General features: G+C 48.9%; 1 pseudogene; it reads right to left on the bottom strand.

Moving 5' to 3' along the window:
* Positions 1-1,861: 1,861 nt before the first annotated feature.
* LOC147986073 (uncharacterized) lies at positions 1,862-3,813 on the bottom strand (annotated as a pseudogene).
* Positions 3,814-24,264: the final 20,451 nt, after the last annotated feature.

Genomic DNA, 24,264 nt, shown 5'->3' with positions numbered 1-24,264 from the left:
ATTCCTTGACGTCGCGTTTGAGCCTGCGCCACTCGAAATGATTGCGCACGCGCTGGTAAGTCACCGTGGCGCCTGAGTGGCCACCCACCACGCTGTTGTGGAGCGCGGCGATGAGCTTGGTGCGGAGCGCGGCGTTGGAGCCGGTCCACAGGCACCCCTGTCGGCGAATGACGCCGCGATGCAGCTCGTAGCCGTCGTCGTCCGGACTGGCCAGGGCAAGCTTCTGAAGGCGATCTTGTGCGTCTGGGTCCGTGGAGTAGGAGTTGAGCACTTCCTGCATCCAGGCCGGCTGGCACGTCGAGAGCGCGGCGATGTCGAGCTGCTTGCCGACGCACGACAAGGCATCGGCCGCTCCGTTGTCGAGTCCGCGCTTGTACTGGAACCTAAATTGCAGCCCCACCAATTTCGCCATGGCCTTGCGTTGCAGCTCGGTCTCCAGGTGCTGTTCGCCCAAGTTGTAGATGGATTTGTGGTCCGTGAGGATGTCGAAGGGGCCGCGCTGCAGGTACGGGCGCCATTTTTCGATAGCCATAATCACCGCCAGAAATTCCTTCTCGTACGTCGAGAGTTGCTGGTTGCACACTCCCAGGGCTTTGCTGAAGTAGGCGACCGGGTGGCCTTCCTGGACAAGCACCGCGCCCACCCCGGTGTCGCACGCGTCCGTCTCGATCGAGAACGGCTTGTCGAAGTCGGGGAGCGCGAGCACTGGCGTGGTGACCATCGCCGTCTTGAGTCGATCGAAGGCCGCTTGAGCTTGCTCCGTCCAGGAAAAGCCTTTCTTGGTGAGCAGCTGTGTCAGTGGCTTGGCGATGATGCCGTAGTGCGGCAGGAATTTTCTGTAGTAGCCGGTGAGACCTAGAAAACCGCGCAGCTCGGTGGTGTTTGTCGGCGTCGGCCACTGTTCCATCGCACTCGTTTTCTCCTTGTCCATGGCCACGCCCTCCTTGGAGATCATGTGGCTAAGGTAGTCGATGTGATCGGCAACGAACGTGCACTTGGACTCCTTGACATAGAGCTAGTGTGCGCGAAGGAGCTCGAAGACCATGTGTAGGTGCTCCAGGTGCTCCTCCATGGTCTCACTGAAGACGAGAATGTCATCTAGAAAGATGATCACAAACTTGCGCACATAATTACTGAAGATTGCATTCATGAGGCACTGGAACATGGCCGGCGCGTTCGTGAGGCCGAACAGCACGACTCTGAATTGGAAGTGTCCGTGGTGCATCTTGAACGCCGTCTTGTACTCATCCTCTTCGCGCATCCTGATCTGGTGGTAGCTAGTGCGCAGGTCTAGCTTGGAGAAGACCGCAGCGCCAGCCAATTCGTTGAGCAGCTCGCTGATGATAGGCAGAGGGAACTTGTTTTTGATGGTAGCATCATTGAGGCGGCGATAGTCGACGCAGAACCGCCAGGTGTCGTCCTTCTTCTGGACCAGCAGGACCGGCGCGGCGTACGGGCACACGCTATATGTGATCACGCCGGCGTCCAGCATCTCCTTGACCTGACGCTCGATCTCATCCTTCTGGAGCGGTGAGTAACAGTATGGGCGCTAGTTCGCGGGGACCGCACCCTCGACCAGCGTGACGGCGTGGTCGTACTGGCGGTGCGGAGGAAGCCCTTGCGGCGTCGCGAACACGTCGGCGAACTCCTCTAGGAGATCAGCAAGGGGCGTCTGGCTGGCACACTTACGCCGGGGTGGCGGTGCGCGCCCGCACGCATCCACCATGGCCATGGCCCATACGTCGTTGCCCGCGATCATCTTAATCAGCTCATCGGGTTTGATCGACTTGAGGGTAGTGGACGCTTTCGTGGGCACGCCCCGGAGTGTGACCTCTTCACCATCGTGGGTGAACTTGACCCACTAGTCCTGCCAGTGGCATGTCATGGTGTGGCTGTGCTGGGCGAGCCAGTCCATGCCCAGGATGCCGTCGTAGGCGCCAATGTCCAGCTCGCACATCGGTGTGGCGAACGTGTGCCCCTACATCCACCACTTGATCTCGGGCATGATACCATTGCAAGTGAGACGGCCACCGTTGGCAACGCGCACGTCCACCCGCGGCATCTCTTCCGTCGGCTAGTCGAGGCGATCGACGAATGACTTGTTAACGAAGTTGTGCGAACTGCCCAGATCAAGGAGGAGCAACATGACCTGATTGCCCACCAGTGCCCGCAGGCGGATCATGGTCGCCGAGTCCGTGCCGTCCAGAGCATGCGACGAGAGGAGGCAACATTCGGGTGCGTCCCCAGCAGGAGCAGGTGGCTGCGCTGCTGGCCCAGGGTCGTCGAGAAGTTGCAAGGCGTGGATGGTGTCATCAGAGAGCACCTCCCCGTGATCGCCGATGCTGATGGTGAGCAGCTGAGCAGGTTGTGCGCACCGGTGCTCTCGTGAGTACCGGTCGCCGCACCTGAAGCACAAGTTGTTGGCGCGGCGGTAGTCGCGAAGTTGTCGTTCGTGCGCGAAGTCGTCTATTGGGGCGCAGTTGGGTGCGGCCACCCGCGGCTGTGGTGGAGTCGACGCCGATGGGGGCCGGCCCGCTGGCGTAATGCGTGGGCGCGCCCGGGTTGTGCCCAGTTCCTCCTCTTTGATGCGCGCCAACACAGACGCCCTGGTGATGCTCGAGGGCGCTTGTAGCCGCACAGGAGCGCGTAGCTCGTCCTTCAAGCCCAGAATGAACTGGGTGACGAAGAACTTGGTGTTGATGGACGGGTCGAGTGCGAGCAGGTGGTACATTTGCTCGTCGAACACCGTGCGGTACTCGGCGACAGTGGCAGTCTGGTGAAGTTGTAGTAGCTTGTGCATGACCACCTCGAACTGGTCGGCGCCGAACTCCTCCAGTACGGCTGGTGTGAAAACTTCCCAGGTGATGCCGCGATGTGTTTGACGAAATGCCTGCAGCCAGTGCGCAGCCTGGCCTTCGATGTAGAGCGCCGCGGTGGCCACCCAGTTGTATGGTGTGACCTTGTAGAGCTCGAATTACGCCAGGCAGCGATCCAGCCACATGTACGGAGCGGAGCCATCGAACCGAGGGAAATCGTGCTTCGATGGCTTGTGGTAGTCGTTGCCGTTGTAGCCCGATGTCGGAGAGGGGGCAGCGGCCAGAGCGGCGAATCCGCCCTGCGGAGGCACTGGAATCAGCGGGGGACGATAGTCTCCGAGGCGCGCGTGAGCGGACCCAGGGCGGCCTGGGTTGGCGGCCACGCGCGGTGAGTGCGGAGGTGGCGGGGGCGGTGGTGGGGGTTGTTGTGAAGCTGCGGCCTGGTGAAGCACGGCCGTGACGGAGCCCGATGGCGATGCAGAGCCCTCCACCGCCTTTCGGGTCGCGTCGACGTCCGCCTGGGTCAGATCGATCTGCCGGGCGAGTCCGCGCACGTCCTGCGAGATCTGCGCGTTGAAGGCGGCCTGAATCTCGATCTGCTTGTCGTGGATCGCCTTCTGCTTGTCCATCTTGGCGAGGAGGGACTCGAGCATCTTGGTGATGCTGCTGTTGCCCTCATCCATGGCGGCCAGCACCTGACGCGTCGCCGCCGAAGCTTTGGAGGGCGCAGTTGCCTTGCTTGGGAGAGATCGAACCCCGCGACGGATTTTGGGTGCGCTTGCCGGAGAAGCACACACCGGTGTGGTGGATGTTACCGATCTACAACCAGCTCGACAGGAAGAAAACTTTTGGGGCCATTTTGTCTCTGATTACCAACTGTAATGAACGGAGGAGGAGGAGATCGAGAGGGAGGTGAGAGGTAGGGATAAAGCTTGGGGAGGAAGAAGAACTTTACTTCCAGAGAAAGGATTGGGTGAGAGGTTTGAGCTGGTTGCATCACGCACGCCACTGTTAAAATAGGTCTAGCGTGTCATGTACACGTACACTGTGCGTATGTAATTGTATGCTGATTGTTATATATATAGAAAGACGTGGAGAGGCTTTGCCCCACGGAAAACCCTAAATCCTATTCTCAAACTTGGTATTAGAGCCTACCCTAGCCGCCGCCGCCTCTCCTCCCGCCGCCGCCGCTGCCGCCGCAGTTTCTTCGCGGCCGCCGCGATGTCCACCGCGCCGGCACCCACGATGACTCCCTCCTCTACGCTCACGCTTGCCACCCCCTCCGCGCTCGTCCCGATCACCCCCGTCATCGCCCCACCCGCCGCGACGGCTCCCACCCCGGTTCTTCCGCCCATCGCGGTCTCTCTTGACCGCAGCAACTTCATGCTCTGGCGGGCTCTTGCCCTCCCCAACTTCGCCGGAGTTCGCCTCCACGGCTTCCTCGACGGCTCGGCCACTGCACCGCCGCCGGCCGTGACGACAGGCACCGGCGAGGCCGCCCGCACCATGTCCAACCCCGACTACGAGCAATGGTGGACGCTGGATCAGAAGGTTCTCGGGCATCTCCTCGGCTCGATGAGCATGGAGATCTCCGCGCAGCTCATTGGCTGTAGATCGGCTGCCGCCGCCTGGGCGGCCGTGCACATCATGTTCGCCGCCGAGAACAGTGCCGGCGTGCGCAACCTCCGGCGCCAGATTCAGGCGCTGCGCAAGGGAGATCGTCCCGTCGGCGAGTATATGCAGAAGGTCAAAGCCCTCGCTGACTGATGGACGCCGCCGGCTCTCCTCTTCGCGATGATGAGATCATCGACTACATGCTGACAGGGCTCGGTTCGGCGTTCAACCCCATTGCCGCCTCCATGAACTTCGCGGGCATGCCAATCACGTTCCCCGCGTTCTACTCCAGTGTTCTCCACTATGAGGCCCTTCAGCAGCAGAAGTCTGAGCATGAGGATTGGCAGTCCTCCGCCAACGCCGCGTCTCGGCTGGTCTACAACAACACTTCCGGTCGAGCCTCCGATTCTGGCTGCCCGAGCGGCGGCCGCCCCTCCGCCGGTTCCCTCCCGCCCGGCTCGGGCGGCTATGGCAACGGCCAGGGCAACGCCTCTGGTCGCAACAACAACAACGGCGGCAATGGCCGCAATGGAGGAGGAAACGGAGGTGGCAACGGGGGTGGTCGCAACCGCCGCTGGCGTCCCCGGTGCTAGCTATGCAAGAATTGGGGTCATGAGGCCCCCGACTGTCGCAGCCGCTATGATCATGACCACCGCGCCGCCAACTCCGCGTCCACATCCTCCTCCCATGAGCCGCCGCACTGGATTCTGGACACCGGTGCGACGGACCACCTGACGAATGATCTTGATCATATGCACTTCCACGAGCGCTACGGCGGGAAGGATCAAGTGCAAGTGGCAAATGGTGCAGGTTTGTCTATTTCGCATATTGGTCATTCCATTATACCCGGTTCCTCTCTTCGTTTAAGCAATATTCTTCGTCTACCACACATTCATCAAAATCTTCTCTCCGTTTATCGTCTCGTCCTTGATAATGATGTTTTTGTGGAATTTCATCGTTTCTTTTTCCTTGTCAAGGACACGGTCACGAAGAAAATCCTTCTTCACGGTAGATGTCATGGTGGACTCTACCCCATCCCGTTTGGTCGCGCGTCGTCATCCTCCACCCGCCAAGTGTCCCTCAGCGTCAAGACCACCCCATCCCAATGGCACCAGCGTCTCGGTCATCCCTCGAATAATATTGTTAAATACATTGTTAGGAATAATGATTTAGTGTGTTCTTCTGAACGTCAGTCTTCTGTGTGTGATGCTTGTCAGCGTGCTAAAAGTTGACAATTTCCTTATCATTTATCACATCATGTTTCCACTATGCCTGTTGAGTTAATTCATTCTGATGTTTGGGGGCCAGCTATTGCTTCTTCCGGAGGTTATAAATGTTATGTGAGCTTTGTTGACGATTACTCTTGCTTCTCTTGGATTTATCTCCTTAAGCATAAGTCTGACGTTGAGCAAGTATTTTATGCCTTTCAGGCTCATGTTGAGCGTCTTCTCCACACTAAAATCATAGCTGTGCAGTCCGACTGGGGTGGTGAGTATCACCGGTCGCATCGTTATTTCCAGCGCACTGGCATCTCTCATCGTGTGTCTTGCCCGCACACGTCTCAACAGAACGGCATTGCTGAACGCAAACACCGTCATCTTGTTGAAACAGGCCTTGCTTTGTTGGCTCATTCTTCTCTCCCATTGCGTTTTTGGGATGAGGCTTTTCTTACAGCATGCTATCTCATTAATCGCATGCCTACACCTGTTCTTCAACAATATACACCCATATATCGACTCCTTAAGGTGCACCCTGATTAGCAGTTCCTTCGCACTTTTGGGTGTGCCTTCTGGCCTAGTTTGCGTAAATATAATGCACACAAACTTGCTTTCCGATCCACCATGTGTGTTTTATTGGGCTATAGTCCGATGCATAAGGGATACAAGTGTCTTGATCATTCCACGGGACGTATCTACATCTCCCGTGATGTTGTTTTCGACGAGTCTGTTTTTCCCTATGCCACTCCCGGGGTCACTATTGATGTCTCCTCTTTGGCTGATGTTCTCTCTTTTCCTACCACTGAACCGGCTACGGGTGACCATATGCGCAAATACGACTTGTCCTATTTGTCTACTGACCCGCCTGTTCCAGGCACTGTTGCTCATGTGCAGGATTCTTCGGCTCCACCCTTTCCGGCGCTCCACGTGCATGGCGCATGCACGCCCTCTGCCTGTCGCCCTCACGTGGCCATCGCGCAGCCCTCCCTGGCGATCGACGTGCATGGGACATGCACGTCTCCCCGATCGGCTCCCGCGTCGCCCGGCTCGGTCGTCGCCTCACCCGGCCTGGCTGGCCCATCGGCTACCGCCTCGCCCGGCCCGACCGGCCTGTCCACGGACACGGCCGCTTCGCCCGGCTCCTCCGCGGCCTCCTTGCCGCGCGGTGACGTGGCGTCCCCCACCCCGGTGCTCGAGGATGATGCTCCGCCATCGCCACCGCAGCTCGCGTCGCCCTCTGTCGAGGGGAGTCCCGCTCCCTCTGTAAGTGCATCTAGTGCCACCCCTAGTTGGTTTTGGAGTATTGACGACAAACCTAGTTGAGGGACTAATGTGTTTGTGAGAATTGCAGGATAACACAGGTAGAAGTCCCTCATTGATTCGGTTTTCCTACCAGAGATGACCCCTAAAAATGTACGAAGACATTGAAGTCAATGGTGGTATATGAAGATATTCATATTGAAGACTATGACAAGAGAAGACACCATGTGAAGCCTATGGAGCTCGAAGACTTAGATCTTTCGTAGTTCTCTTTCATTTGTGTTGAGTCATAGGAACCACCATACTGTTAAGTGGGGTCCAAGAGAACCAGTCAGAACGACTGAAGTGATGCCTAATTAAAAACCTATGTCTTCGAGTGAAGACTATGAGAGCAAATCTTGTCCAGAGTCGGACAAGTCAGCTTTGCTTGTAGCCCAGGTAAAGTTGCCGTGTGAGTTCGAAATCTGACCATTGGAACACGTGTCAGTTCCTTAGTAACCCAGGGTCATTTCGGACAAATCAGGTCGGGTTGCCTAGTGGCTATAAATAGCCCACCCCCTACAGCCATAAATGGTTGGCTGCTTAGATTCAGTGCACGGCTTTTGTCGTTTGAGAGCAACCCACCTCGAAGCCTTTGAGAGAGAATTCCTAGCGAGGAGAAAGCCCTAACCACCCAGAGCCAGAGAGAATTGGGCATCACTTAAGTCTTCTTGTCTGAGTGATCTGAAGACTTATTACACTTGAGGACTGTGCATCCTCCAGCCGGTTAGGCGTCGCGTTCTGAGCATCCAAGAGACATTGTGGATTGCTGGCGAACGAAGTCTGTGAAGGTTTGGGAGTGTACCTTGAAGACTTACCAGAGTGATTGGGCGAGGTCTGTGTGACCTTAGCTCAAGGAGAATACGGTGTGGACTGGGTGTCCTGAGCTGCGTGTTCAGGACTGGGTGTCCGGGACTGTGTGTCCTAAGGTTTAAATACCTAGCCGCTCCAACCAGACGTACAGTTGTCACAGCAACTGGAACTGGTCCAACAAATCATTGTCTTCAACGAGTCACTGGTTTCATCTTCACTTCCTTTTTACTTACTGTTACTCATTGTGAAGTCATTGCATGTTTGCTCTATCTTTTGTCTTCACAACGTGAATGTAAGATCTGTTTGGCTTCATAATATCTTCCTACCTGATCCTCATTACACTGCAGCTGTTTGTCACTGTGCTTTCACTCTATTGAATACTTGACCATGGCTTGCCTAGTGTAATCTACCTTCCGCTGCATAGTAATAGGCATATCTCTACTATTTGTCTTCATAACTTCCACGTTTTGAAGACTTTCATAAAAATCGCCTATTCACCCCCCTCTAGTCGATATAACGCACTTTCAATTGGTATCAGAGCACGATGCTCCCTTGTTCTGTGTGATTCGGTTTAACCACCTGGAGTTTTAGCTATGTCGACTGCAGGGATAATCAAAGTCTCCGCTGCGTGCCCCGTCTTCGATGGAATTGAATATCCCTACTGGAAGAATAAGATGCGCATGCATCTTGAAGCCATTGACGTCGACCTATGGTATGTCGTCGAGAACGGCGTTCCCAAGGCTGGAGAAGGTGTCACTGCTGCTGATGTCAATAAATTCGTTCAACTAGACTCTACTGCCAAGAATATCATCTGTGGTCATCTGACCAAAGGACAGTATGGCCGTGTGAGTGCTTTGAAGACATCCAAGCTGGTCTGGGACTGGCTCTCCAAGGACAATGAAGGCATCTCAACCCAGAGAGATCAGAGAATCAGTGTTCTTCGCAACCTCTTCAACCGCTTCAAGCGAAATGACAATGAGAATGTCCAGCACACATTTGACCGACTCACTGGCATCACAAATGAGCTTCAAGCCCTCGGCGCCACTGAGATCACCAAACATGAAGTCGTCAAGACGTTGCTGAGATCACTTGATAGTTCGTTTGACATCCTAGCCCTGATGATACAAGAACGTCCTGACTTCAAGACACTCGATCCGTCTGACATACTTGAGAGGCTCAACACACATGAGTTTCAGCTTTCTGAGAAAAGAGATATCTACGGTCCAAACTATGGGCGAACTCGTGCCTTGAAGGCAAAAGCTGTTTCCTCATCTGAAGAAGAATCTGACAGCAGTTCTGATGATCCTGAAGACATTGGAAGGGAACTTGCAATGCTTGTGAAGAAGTTCCAAAAATTCACCAAGAAGAATGGCTTCAGAAAGTCTTCACGATCAAGCTCAAGGAATGATGAAGCTTCTACTCATGACTACAAGAAGAAAACATGCCACAAGTGCAAGAAAACTGGACACTTCATCTCTGAGTGTCCACAGTGGGACAATGAGAACAGAAAGAAGAAGAAGAGCAAGGAATATGACTCTGACGACAAGAAGAAGAAGAATAAATACTCTAAATCTTCTTCCAAGTCTTCCTCAAAGTCTTCATCACACAAGAAGAGCTCATCTGGCAAGGCACGTGCGTTTGTTGGCAAGGAAATGGATTCAGAGGAGGAGTCCGCTTCTGAGAAGGCAGAGGTGGAGTCTGATTCTGGCATTGCAAGTCTGGCTATAGCATACATCGCCAAGTCCATCTTCAACACTGAAGACAATGACTTCATCACCAACACCGATGCAAATGACAAGGACTACTCCGCTCCTACCTACTGCTTCATGGCACGCGGTGCCAAGGTAAACACACACACTACTCACTATCAAACATCTAGTGACGATGACTCTGATTGTGGTTCGAAACCCAGCTACAAAACACTTGCTAAAATTGCAACTGAACAACAGAAAGCTATGGAACATATTCAAAAACTGTTAGACAGAAGCGATGATCTATTGGGTGCTGAAATGACTCGATCTGAATCCTTAATTGAAGACATAAAAAATCTTCACGTTAAGTATCAGGAACTTGAAGATCGTCATGATACTCTGTCAACAACTCATGAAAAGCTTTCCTAGGATTATCTTCAAAGGAAGCAAGATCTTGAGAAATTGAGAGCGGCTCATGAAGATCTTCAAAAGGAAAACGAGTCACTTCGCGCCAAACAGATCAGTTCCGCTCAGAAGGATTTGAACCACCATGTCTTAAATGCATTGAGTGTGATAATGCTACTTCTGTTTCTGAATGTTCCACTGCTACTGCTGTTGCAATATCTTCAACTGTTGATGTGGTAACTAACCCCTCTGCTGAGGATACCACCGCTATTGCTGATGAGAATGCTAGGTTGAAGACATTGCTTGAAACAGGGGTGTACAAAAGTCTTAAAGGGCATCAGACATTATGTGATGTCATCAAGAAGCGGATTCTGAACCAAAACCCTAGGAAAGAGGGTGTTGGGTTCGTAAGGAAAATGAATGCAGATGGCTCTTACTGGAAACCTGAGCAGTACCCCAAAACCATGTGGGTTGCTGCAAAGGAACCTTCAGCAGATCCATCCAATCTATCTGGCTTCACTTGTGCTAACCCCATTATTATTGATGAATCCTTTGATGCAAACTATGTACTGTTTAAGAATCAGAATGGTGAAGTGTTTGCCAGGTACATTGGTACTAACTGCAGGAATGGACCGCCTATGAAGAAGATCTGGGTTCCAAAAAGGTGTCTGGAAAATCTTCCTGTGAATGTCTTCATGACACCTCACATGAAGAAGACAAACCTCAAACCAAAGGCTTCATACGGTCCAACGGCTTCATACAAAAAGAGGACTCACCTGAGTCGCACTAACGCAAATGTTTTGCAGGGAAACCATACTAAGGCATATGAATATGAGAGTGGTTCATCAAACCGCCATGTTCATATGACCAAGAACTATTCTGCCTATTCTTATGAGTACTATTGTCCACCTGCTAGACTATTTGCTAGGGCTCCAAAGCCAAAATTCTCAGATGCTGCACTTAGACTTATTGCTTCTAAGCCACCCTTGAAGATGTGGGTGGCTAAGAAAGCTTAACTCTGTTTTGCAGGGAAAGGTCTCCAGCAGAAAACCAAAATCTTCTGACGCTATTGCTGGGGACCTTAAAAATCTTGTAGGGCGCAAGATCAAATGCCCGAATGGCATCACTATGTACTTCATTCCTGAATCGCATGCTACTCTCCCTATTAGTCCTAATCTGGATCTAAGTTTTCATAACCCACTGGTTCGTCAAATGTTTCTGCTTCACAATACTCTTCGTGAAGCCTATCCCCCTAACTGTACTATAGGGTACGACACCAACGACTTCAGAATGGATTATTGACAGTGGGTGTACAAATCACATGACCGGCAAAAGAAGCCTTCTTATGGACTCAACCTTACGTCCATCCGACAAGAGCCACATCACATTCGCTGACACTGGTAAAAGTAAGGTATTGGGTCTAGGTAGAGTTGCAATCTCGAGGGATCAACACATGGATAAAGTCATGCTTGTTGAATCCCTTGGCTTCAACTTAATGTCTGTCTCAATGCTTTGCGATTTGAACATGATCGTAATATTTGGAAAATATCGTTGCCTGGTACTAATGGAATCTGACAAGTCTCTAGTGTTTGAAGGGTATCGGAAAGATGATTTGTATGTGGTAGATTTCTCAGCAGGGCCACAGCTTGCAGCATGTCTTCTGGCAAAAGCTTCAGAATGCTGGCTTTGGCATCGGAGGCTTGGGCATGCTGGCATGAGGAACCTCCACACCCTTGCAAAGAAGAAGCATGTCATAGGCATCGAGGGCGTCAAGTTCAAGAAAGATCACTTATGCGGTGCCTGTGAAGTAGGGAAGATGACGTGTAACGCCCCAGATATAACTTTCCAAATTTGTATCCAACTCTTGCCGTTTCCGGCGTTAACTTATATTTATTTCTCGGGTTCGGGTCTTTGCCTCCATGGGTTGTTTTCGTTTTTCATGCATCTCATATCATGTCATCATGTGCATTGCTTTTGCATACGTGTTCATCTCATGCATTCGAGCATTTTCCCCGTTGTCCGTTTTGCATTCCGGCGCTTCGTTCTCCTCCGGTGGTCATTTCTAGCTTTCTTTCGTGTGTGGGGATTAAACATTTCCGGATTGGACTGAAACTTGTCATGCGGCCTTGGTTTACTACCGGTAGACCGCCTGTCAAGTTTCGTATCATTTGGACTTCGTTTGATACTCCAACGGTTAACCGAGGGACCGAAAAGGCCTCGTGTGTGCTGCAGCCCAACACCCCTCCAAATTGGCCCAAAACCTACCAAACTCAGCTCCATCATCTAGAGCGTTCGATCACGAACGTGTGGCCGAAAACCGCACCTCATTTGGACTCTCCTACCTCCACTTATGCCTATAAATACCCCCCCCCTCCAAATTCGGATCTTCTTCCCCGCCCAACCCTAGTCCAAAAAAAAGGGATCCGCGCGCCGCCGGACATTTTTCCCGCCGACGGACACGTCCGGACCGCCTGTCCACCGGCACGTGTTGCGCCGGGGTTCGCCCGCGCCCCCGGTCCACATCGTCGCCGCCGCCGGCCCGGGAGGCCCGGATCAGGCCCCGCGAGCCCATCGCCTCCTGCCGCGCTCCGCGCCTCCCTCCGCCGCCTCCTCGCCCGCGGGCCGCCGCCACCGCGCCCGGTTGCCGCCGCCGCCTACGCCTCGCCGCCGCCACCGCGGGCACCAACGCCGCCCGAGCCGGCCGCCCGCTCCCTCCTCCATCTCACTCCGGCGCCCCCTCGTCGTCCGGCTCCCTCCTCCGCCCGGCAAGTCCAACTCCGGCCACCAGCGACATTTCCGGCGACCCAAGCTACTGTTCCGGCCAACCTCGTTTTGCGTGCACTTAGATCCAGATCCAGATCTGAGGATCCTCGGTTGACTTTCTCCTCCCGAAACCCTAATTTTGTGCAAACTTTGACCTGCCATATCTCCGCATCCGTAGCTCCGTTTTGGACATATAGTATATCAAAATGTTCGCCTCGACGAGTAAATCATTTCATTCCATTGCATCATTTTCATTTGAGTTCATCTTGATGCCCGAAATGCTGCTGGAAGGAGGCTTCGTGAGTTAAATGTCAGATCCGTTAGTTCATCATAGACTTTTGTCATTTTTGCCATGATTAATCCATGCATGATATGCCTGTGAGTCCTTGATATGATTTGTTAAGCATTTTGTCTTCTTTCCAGAGGTGCAACCCATGAATTTTTAGGATGTGTGTGGTGACTTGTGCAAGCTTGCAAAGTGAGGCACCCGGGAAATCTGTTTTCAGGGACTTAGTGATTTTCACTAAGTCTGGGATTATTTAGTTCACGATGCCATATGTTCAGCTTGTTTCCTAAAGATCCGTGCCTCTTTTGAGGATGATCAGTAAAGGAGTTTTGTTAAGCTTGTTGTGATCTATCCATCCACGTCTTTACTTGCTAGTTTGGTGCAGCCTAGCTTGATTCAATCGAGCTCTACTTTTGCATCGTTGTGTATTTGGGCAGATCGTTAACTCTTTTGCGATTTTGCCGGAGCTATTGTAGTTGATCCATGCACGCCATGCCTTTGTTCTTGCCATGTCTAGCTAGCATTTTGTGCCTTTTTAATAGATGTATGCTTGCCTTGCCATGACTTGCACCGTAGTGAGTGCACCGAGCTCGTTTACATGCCTTCGTGAGTTAAATTTCAGCATGTCTCAGATTTCACTAAGTCTGAAATCTGATTGTGTTTCATCTATGTTCGTGTGCTCGTTAGAGTATTTTGTGATCCCTTTTGACCCCAGGTCACTTTGAGTGTTTTGTTAATCTTGTTGAGTAGCTCCATGCCATGTTCTTACTTGTCATGTTCAGATCTTGTATCATGTCATTTTGCTGCTCCGAAGAGAGCATCGTGGTCTGAAATTTCAGACTAGTGTTAATTTCACTAAGTCTGAAATCTGTTTTGCTTATTCGTTTTTGCCATGCTTGTTTGAACCTCTTAATGGATAAATTTGACTGTGGCTCAGTGCTAGTGTTTTGCTAAGCATCTTGAGTACATCCTTGCCATGTTTTTTGTTGTCATGTTTGGTGGCTGTAGCATGTTCATTTCGTTGCATTTAGATGCCTATTTGCTGTAAATCGCAGACCGGTTCTTTTCGTAAAACGCTTGCCATTTCCAAACCGTAACTCCGATTCCAATGATCTTTATATCGTTTTCAAGCGATTTCATCCCCTCTATCCAGTGGCACACTTGGTTTTCCAAGTTGAGGCCAGGTTCATGCATTTCCTGTCACGTCTTACATTTTGCATCCCGCATCGCATCTCGCATAGCATATCATCTTTGCATCTTATTGCTTGTCCTTGCACGTGGTTGATTGTATCCTTGTTGCTTGTTTGTGTTGTTTGGGTAGAGCCGGGAGACGAGTTCGCTAATGAGGAGCCCGTTGAGTTTGCTTTTGAGGATCCAGTCAACTCTGACAGCTTTGCAGGCAAGATGATCATACCCTCGAAATCACTACTATCTTTGCTATGCTAGTTTGCTCGCTCTTTGCTATGTCAATGCTACGATGCCTACCTTTTGCTTGTCAGCCTCCCAATTGCCATGTTGAACCTCTAACCCACCATGTCCTAGCAAACCATTGATTGGCTATGTTACCGCTTTGCTCAGCCCCTTCTTATAGCGTTGCTAGTTGCAGGTGAAGTTTGGAGCCGTTCCTTGTTGGAACCATTTATTTACTTGTTGGGATATCATTATATTGCTATGTTATCTTAATGCACCTATATACTTGGTAAAGGGTGGAAGGCTCGGCCTCTCGCCTAGTGTTTTGTTTCACTCTTGCCGCCCTAGTTTCCGTCATATCGGTGTTATGTTCCCGGATTTTTGCGTCCCTCACGCGGTTGGGCTATAATGGGAACCCCTTGATTGTTCTCCTTGATTAAAGCATTTCCAGCAATGCCCAACATTGGTTTTACTATTTGCCACCTAGCCTCTTTTCCCTTGGGTTACCGGAGCCCGAGTGTCATCTTTATTTTAGCCCCCCCACGGGCCAGTGCTCCTCTGAGTGTTGGTCCGACCGAGTAGACTGCGGGGCCACCTCGGGGCAACTTGAGGGCTGGTTTTACTCGTAGGATGTCTCATCTAAGTGTGCCCTGAGAAAGAGATATGTGCAGCTCCTATCGGGATTTGTCGGCACATTCGGGCGGTGTTGCTGGACTTGTTTTAACCTGTCGAATCGTGTTGTTGTACCGGGATACTGAGTCTGATCGGTGTGTCTTGGGTGGAGGTCTATTCCTTCGTTGACCGTGAGAGCTTGTCATGGGCTAAGTTGGGACTCCCCTGCAGGGATTGAACTTTCGAAAGCCGTGCCCGCGGTTATGGGTAGATGGGAATTTGTTAATGTCCGGTTGTAGATAACTTGAACTAAACTCAATTAAAATGAATCAACCGTGTGTGTTACCGTGATGGCCCCTTCTCGGCGGAGTCCGGGAAGTGGACACGGTGTTGGAGTTATGCCTGCGCAGGTTGTTCTTCTAGATTCTCGCTCGCGCTTTGCCTCCTCTTCTCGCTCTCTTTTGCGTATAAGTTAGCCACCATATAAGCTAGTCGCTTGCTGCAGCTCCACATATATTGCCTTATCCTTCCTATAAGCTTAAATAGTCTTGATCGCGAGGGTGCGAGATTGCTGAGTCCCTGTGGCTCACAGATACTATAACTCCAGATGCAGGTCCAGGTGTTTCCGCTCCAGGTGATGATTATGAGCTCAAGTGGGAGTTCGATGAGGATTCGCAGCATTACTATGTGTCGTTTCCGGATGATCAGTAGTGGTGCCTAGTTGGGGTTCGATCAGGGCCTTGTCGCATGTTGGGTTCTTTTCCATTTTGGCGCCGTAGTCGGGCCATGAGTGTTTGTTTGATGGATGTTATTTATGTACTTTGTTGTGACGTGGCGAGTGTAAGCCAACTATGTATCTCCCCTTATTATTTATATTACATGGGATGTTTGTGATGATTTCCTAACTTGCGACATTGTCTTCAATGCGGTTATGTCTCTAAGTCGTGCCTCGACACGTGGGAGCTATAGCCGCATCGAGGGCGTGACATGACGAGGGCAAAACATCCCTCGAAGACAATCATGACCACTACTCGACCCTTCGAACTGCTTCACATGGATCTTTTTGGTCCCACTCACTACTCAACTTTTACCACTACTGCTTGCCTCTATGGCTTTGTCATTGTTGATGATTACTCTAGATATACTTGGGTGCACATAATCCTTTACAAGACTGAAGTGCAGGATGTCTTCAGACGCTTCGCCAATCGAGCTATGAACAATTACGGCACCAAGATAAAGCACATCAGAAGTGACAATGGCACTGAATTCAAGAACACTGGACTTGATACATATCTTGATACCTTGGGCATCACACATGAATTCTCAGCCCCGTACACACCACAGCAGAATGGCGTCGTCGAACGCAAGAACAGAACACTCATTGAGATGGCCAGAACGATGCTAGATGAATACAAGACTCCAAGAAAATTCTGGCCTGAAGCCATTGACACTGCATGCCATACAATCAATCGTGTTTATCTTCACAAGCTTCTGAACAAGACATCTTATGAACTCCTAACTGGCAAGAAGCCAAATGTCAGTTACTTCGGAGTATTTGGCGCAAGGTGCTGGATCAAGGACCCACACCACACCTCAAAGTTTGCACCAAAAGCACATGAGGGTTTTGAAGGAAATATGCCCTAGAGGCAATAATAAAGTTATTATTTATTTCCTTATAATCATGATAAATGTTTATTATTCATGCTAGAATTGTATTAACCGGAAACATAATACATGTGTGAATACATAGACAAACAGAGTGTCACTAGTATGCCTCTACTTGACTAGCTCGTTAATCAAAGATGGTTATGTTTCCTAACCATGGACAAAGAGTTGTTATTTGATTAACGAGGTCACATCATTAGTTGAATGATCTGATTGACATGACCCATTCCATTAGCTTAGCACCCGATCGTTTAGTATGTTGCTATTGCTTTCTTCATGACTTATACATGTTCCTATGACTATGAGATTATGCAACTCCCGTTTATCGGAGGAACACTTTGGGTGCTACCAAACGTCACAACGTAACTGGGTGATTATAAAGGAGCATTACAGGTGTCTCCAAAGGTAGATGTTGGGTTGGCGTATTTCGAGATTAGGATTTGTCACTCCGATTGTCGGAGAGGTATGTCTGGGCCCTCTCGGTAATACACATCACATAAGCCTTGCAAGCATTACAACTAATATGTTAGTTGTGAGATGATGTATTACGGAGCGAGTAAAGAGACTTGCCGGTAACGAGATTGAACTAGGTATTGGATACCGACGATCGAATCTCGGGCAAGTAACATACCGATGACAAAGGGAACAACGTATGTTGTTATGCGGTCTGACCGATAAAGATCTTCGTAGAATATGTAGGAGCCAATATGGGCATCCAGGTCCCGCTATTGGTTATTGACCGGAGACGTGTCTCGGTCATGTCTACATTGTTCTCGAACCCGTAGGGTCCCCACGCTTAAGGTTACGATGACAGTTACATTATGAGTTTATGCATTTTGATGTACCGAAGGTTGTTCGGAGTCCCGAATGTGATCACGGACATGACGAGGAGTCTCGAAATGGTCGAGACGTAAAGATTGATATATTGGAAGCCTATGTTTGGACATCGGAAGTGTTCCGGGTGAAATCGGGATTTTACCGGGTTACCGGGAGGTTACCGGAACCCCCCGGGAGCCATATGGGCCTTCATGGGCCTTAGTGGAAAGGAGAAAGGGGCAGCCCAAGGTGGCTGCGCCACTTCCCCTTCCCCTAGTCCTATTAGGACTAGGAGAAGGTGGCCGGCCCCCCTCTCTCTCTTTCCCCCCCTTGGGGAGTCCTAGTTGGAATAGGATTGGGGGGGGAGTCCTACTCCCGGAAGGAGTAGGACTCCTCCTGCGCCCTCTCCCTTGGCCGGCGCCCCCCTCCCCCCTTGGCTCCTTTATATACTGAGGTAGAGGCACCCAAGAACACACAAGTTGATCCACGTGATCTATTCCTTAGCCGTGTGCGGTGCCCCCAGCCACCATATACCTCGATAATACTGTAGCGGAGTTTAGGCGAAGCCCTGCTGCTGTAGTTCATCAAGATCGTCACCACGCCGTCGTGCTGACGAAACTCTACCCCGACACTTTGCTGGATCGGAGTCCGGGGATCGTCATTGAGCTGAACGTGTGCTCGAACTCGGAGGTGCCGTAGTTTCGGTGCTTGATCGGTTGGATCGTGAAGACGTACGACTACTTCCTCTACGTCGTGTCATCGCTTCCGCAGTCGGTCTGCATTGGGTACGTAGACAACACTCTTCCCCTCGTTGCTACGCATCACATGATCTTGCGTGTGCGTAGGAAATTTTTTGAAATTACTACGAAACCCAACAGTGGCATCCGAGCCTAGGTTATTTATGTTGATTTATATGCACGAGTAGAACACAAGTGAGTTGTGGACGATACAAGTCATACTGCCTACCAGCATGTCATACTTTGGTTCGGCGGTATTGTTGGACGAGATGACCCAGACCAACCTTACGCGTACGCTTACGCGAGACCGGTTCCCTCGACGTGCTTTGCACATAGATGGCTTGCGGGCGACTGTCTCTCCAACTTTAGTTGAACCAAGTATGGCTACGCCCGGTCCTTGAGAAGGTTAAAACGGAGTCTATTTGACAAACTATCGTTGTGGTTTTGATGCGTAGGTGAGATTGGTTCTTACTTAAGCCCGTAGCAGCCACGTAAAATATGCAACAACAAAGTAGAGGACGTCTAACTTGTTTTTGCAGGGCATGTTGTGATGTGATATGGTCAAGGCATGATGCTGAATTTTATTGTATGAGATGATCATGTTTTGTAACCGAGTTATCGGCAACTGGCAGGAGCCATATGGTTGTCGCTTTATTGTATGCAATGCAATCGCGATGTAATGCTTAACTTTATTACTAAATGGTAGTGATAGTCGTGGAAGCATAAGATTGGCGAGACGACAACGATGCTACGATGGAGATCAAGGTGTCACGCCGGTGACGATGGTGATCATGACGGTGCTTCGGAGATGGAGATCACAAGCACAAGATGATGATGGCCATATCATATCACTTATATTGATTGCATGAGATGTTTATCTTTTTATGCATCTTATCTTGCTTTGATTGATGGTAGCATTATAAGATGATCTCTCACTAAATTATCAAGAAGTGTTCTCCCTGAGTATGCATCGTTGCCAAAGTTCGTCGTGCCCAGACACCACGTGATGATCGGGTGTGATAAGCTCTACGTCCATCTACAACGGGTGCAAGCCAGTTTTGCACACGCAGAATACTCAGGTTAAACTTGACGAGCCTAGCATATGCAGATATGGCCTCGGAACACGGAGACCGAAAGATCGAGCGTGAATCATATAGTAGATATGATCAACATAAACGATGTTCACCATTGAAAACTACTCCATCTCACGTGATGATCGGTTATGGTTTAGTTGATTTGGATCACGTAATCACTTAGAAGATTAGAGGGATGTCTATCTAAGTGGGAGTTCTTAAGTAATATGATTAATTGAACTTAAATTTATCATGAACTTAGTACCTGATAGTATCTTGCTTGTTTATGTTGATTGTAGATAGATGGCTCGTGCTGTTGTTCCGTTGAATTTTAATGCGTTCCTTGAGAAAGCAAAGTTGAAAGATGATGGTAGCAATTACACGGACTGGGTCCGTAACTTGAGGATTATCCTCATTGCTGCACAGAAGAATTACGTCCTGGAAGCACCGCTGGGTGCCAGGCGTGCTGCTGGAGCAACACCAGATGTTATGAACGTCTGGCAGAGCAAAGCTGATGACTACTCGATAGTTCAGTGTGCCATGCTTTACGGCTTAGAATCGGGACTTCAACGACGTTTTGAACGTCATGGAGCATATGAGATGTTCCAGGAGTTGAAGTTAATATTTCAAGCAAATGCCCGAATGGAGAGATATGAAGTCTCCAATAAGTTCTATAGCTGCAAGATGGAGGAGAACAGTTCTGTCAGTGAGCATATACTCAAAATGTCTGGGTATAATAATCACTTGATTCAATTGGGAGTTAATCTTCCGGATGATTGCGTCATTGACAGAATTCTCCAATCACTGCCACCAAGCTACAAGAGCTTCGTGATGAACTATAATATGCAAGGGATGAACAAGACTATTCCCGAGCTCTTCGCAATGCTGAAAGCTGCGGAGGTAGAAATCAAAAAGGAGCATCAAGTGTTGATGGTTAACAAAACCACTAGTTTCAAGAAAAAGGGAAAAGGGAAGAAGAAGGGGAACTTCAAGAAGAACGGCAAACAAGTTGCTGCTCAGGAGAAGAAACCCAAGTCTGGACCTAAGCCTGAAACTGAGTGCTTCTACTACAAGCAGACTGGTCACTGGAAGCGGAACTGCCCCAAGTATTTGGCGGATAAGAAGGATGGCAAGGTGAAAAAAGGTATATGTGATATACATGTTATTGATGTGTACCTTACTAGAGCTCGCAGTAGCACCTGGGTATTTGATACTGGTTCTGTTGCTAATATTTGCAACTCGAAACAGGGACTACGGAATAAGCGGGCACTGGCAAAGGACGAGGTGACGATGCGCGTGGGAAACGGTTCCAAAGTCGATGTGATCGCGGTCGGCACGCTACCTCTACATCTACCTTCAGGATTAATATTAGACCTAAATAATTGTTATTTGGTGCCAGCGTTGAGCATGAACATTATATCTGGATCTTGTTTAATGCGAGACGGTTATTCATTTAAATCAGAAAATAATGGTTGTTCTATTTATATGAGTAATATCTTTTATGGTCATGCACCCTTGAAGAGTGGTCTATTCTTATTGAATCTCGATAGTAGTAATACACATATTCATAATGTTGAAACCAAAAGATGCAGAGTTGATAATGAAAGTGCAACTTATTTATGGCACTGTCGTTTAGGTCATATCGGTATAAAGCGCATGAAGAAACTCCATACTGATGGGCTTTTGGAACCACTTGATTATGAATCACTTGGTACTTCCGAACCGTGCCTCATGGGCAAGATGACTAAAACACCGTTCTCCGGTACTATGGAGAGAGCAACAGATTTGTTGGAAATCATACATACCGATGTATGTGGTCCGATGAATATTGAGGCTCGTGGCGGATATCGTTATTTTCTCACCTTCACAGATGATTTAAGCAGATATGGGTATATCTACTTAATGAAACATAAATCTGAAACATTTGAAAAGTTCAAAGAATTTCAGAGTGAAGTTGAAAATCATCGTAACAAGAAAATAAAGTTTCTACGATCTGATCGTGGAGGAGAATATTTGAGTTACGAGTTTGGTGTACATTTGAAAAATTGTGGAATAGTTTCGCAACTCACGCCACCTGGAACACCACAGCGTAATGGTGTGTCCGAACATCGTAATCGTACTTTACTGGATATGGTGCGATCTATGATGTCTCTTACTGATTTACCGCTATCGTTTTGGGGTTATGCTTTAGAGACGGCCGCATTCACGTTAAATAGGGCACCATCAAGATCCGTTGAGACGACGCCTTATGAACTGTGGTTTGGCAAGAAACCAAAGTTGTCGTTTCTTAAAGTTTGGGGCTGCGATGCTTATGTGAAAAAGCTTCAACCTGATAAACTTGAACCCAAATCGGAGAAATGTGTCTTCATAGGATACCCAAAGGAAACTGTTGGGTACACCTTCTATCACAGATCCGAAGGTAAGACATTCGTTGCGAAGAATGGATCCTTTCTAGAGAAGGAGTTTCTCTCGAAAGAAGTGAGTGGGAGGAAAGTAGAACTTGATGAGGTAACTGTACCTGCTCCCTTACTGGAAAGTAGTACATCACAGAAAACCGTTTCAGTGACACCTACACCAGTTAGTGAGGAAGCCAATGATAATGATCATGAAACTTCAGATCAAGATACTACTGAACCTCGTAGATCAACCAGAGTAAGATCCGCACCAGAGTGGTACGGTAATCCTGTTCTGCAAGTCATGCTACTAGATCATGATGAACCTACGAACTATGAAGAAGCAATGGTGAGCCCAGATTCCGCAAAGTGGCTTGAAGCCATGAAATCTGAGATGGGATCCATGTATGAGAACAAAGTATGGACTTTGGTTGACTTGCCCGATGATCGGCAAGCAATTGAAAATAAATGGATCTTTAAGAAGAAGACTGACGCTGATGGTAATGTTACTGTCTACAAAGCTCGACTTGTCGCAAAAGGTTTTCGGCAAGTTCAAGGGATTGACTACGATGAGACCTTCTCACCCGTAGCGATGCTTAAGTCCGTCCGAATCATGTTAGCGATTGCCGCATTTTATGATTATGAAATTTGGCAGATGGATGTCAAAACTGCATTCCTAAATGGATTTCTGGAAGAAGAGTTGTATATGATGCAACCGAAAGGTTTTGTCGATCCAAAGGGAGCTAACAAAGTGTGCAAGCTCCAGCGATCCATTTATGGACTGGTGCAAGCCTCTCGGAGTTGGAATAAACGTTTTTGATAGTGTGATCAAAGCATTTGGTTTTATACAGACTTTCGGAGAAGTCTGTATTTACAAGAAAGTGAGTGGGAGCTCTGTAGCATTTCTGATATTATATGTGGATGACATATTGCTGATTGGAAATGATATAGAATTTCTGGATAGCACAAAGGGATACTTGAATAATAGTTTTTCAATGAAAGACCTCGGTGAAGCTGCTTACATATTAGGCATTAAGATCTATAGAGATAGATCAAGAAGCCTAATTGGACTTTCACAAAGCACATACCTTGACAAAATTTTGAAGAAGTTCAAAATGGATCAAGCAAAGAAAGGGTTCTTGCCTGTGTTACAAGGTGTGAAGTTGAGTAAGACTCAATGCCCGACCACTGCAGAAGGTAGAGAGAATATGAAAGATGTTCCCTATGCATCAGCATAGGATCTATCATGTATGCAATGCTGTGTACCAGACCTGATGTGTGCCTTGCTATAAGTTTAGCAGGGAGGTACCAAAGTAATCCAGGAGTGGATCACTGGACAGCGGTCAAGAACATCCTGAAATACCTGAAAAGGACTAAGGATATGTTTCTCGTATATGGAGGTGACAAAGAGCTCACCGTAAAAGGTTACGTTGATGCAAGCTTTGACACTGATCCGGACGATTCTAAATCGCAAACCGGATACGTGTTTACATTAAACGGTGGAGCTGTCAGTTGGTGCAGTTCTAAACAAAGCGTCGTAGCGGGATCTACATGTGAAGCGGAGTACATAGCTGCTTCGGAAGCAGCGAACGAAGGAGTCTGGATGAAGGAGTTCATATCCGATCTAGGTGTCATACCTAATGCATCGGGTCCAATGAAAATCTTTTGTGACAACACTGGTGCAATTGCCTTGGCAAAGGAATCCAGATTTCACAAAAGGACCAAACACATCAAGAGACGCTTCAACTCCATCCGGGATCTAGTCCAGGTGGGAGACATAGAGATTTGCAAGATACATACGGATCTGAATGTTGCAGACCCGTTGACTAAGCCTCTTCCACGAGCAAAACATGATCAACACCAAGGTTCAATGGGTGTTAGAATCATTACAGTGTAATCTAGATTATTGACTCCAGTGCAAGTTGGAGACTGAAGGAAATATGCCCTAGAGGCAATAATAAAGTTATTATTTATTTCCTTATAATCATGATAAATGTTTATTATTCATGCTAGAATTGTATTAACCGGAAACATAATACATGTGTGAATACATAGACAAACAGAGTGTCACTAGTATGCCTCTACTTGACTAGCTCGTTAATCAAAGATGGTTATGTTTCCTAACCATGGACAAGGAGTTGTTATTTGATTAATGAGGTCACATCATTAGTTGAATGATCTGATTGACATGACCCATTCCATTAGCTTAGCACCCGATCATTTAGTATGTTGTTATTGCTTTCTTCATGACTTATACATGTTCCTATGACTATGAGATTATGCAACTCCCGTTTACCGGAGGAACACTTTGGGTGCTACCAAACGTCACAACGTAACTGGGTGATTATAAAGGAGCATTACAGGTGTCTCCAAAGGTAGATGTTGGGTTGGCGTATTTCGAGATTAGGATTTGTCACTCCGATTGTCGGAGAGGTATGTCTGGGCCCTCTCGGTAATACACATCACATAAGCCTTGCAAGCATTACAACTAATATGTTAGTTGTGAGATGATGTATTACGGAACGAGTAAAGAGACTTGCCGGTAACGAGATTGAACTAGGTATTGGATACCGACGATCGAATCTCCGGCAAGTAACATACCGATGACAAAGGGAACAACGTATGTTGTTATGCGGTCTGACCGATAAAGATCT

This window comes from Triticum urartu, chromosome 2A (genome assembly GCF_056163025.1).
Source record: "Triticum urartu cultivar PI428250 chromosome 2A, HENAU_Tu73, whole genome shotgun sequence".
Lineage (NCBI taxonomy): Eukaryota > Viridiplantae > Streptophyta > Magnoliopsida > Poales > Poaceae > Triticum > Triticum urartu.
The sequence above is the reverse complement of the archived record's forward strand: the minus strand, read 5'-3'. Positions and strand labels throughout refer to the sequence as shown.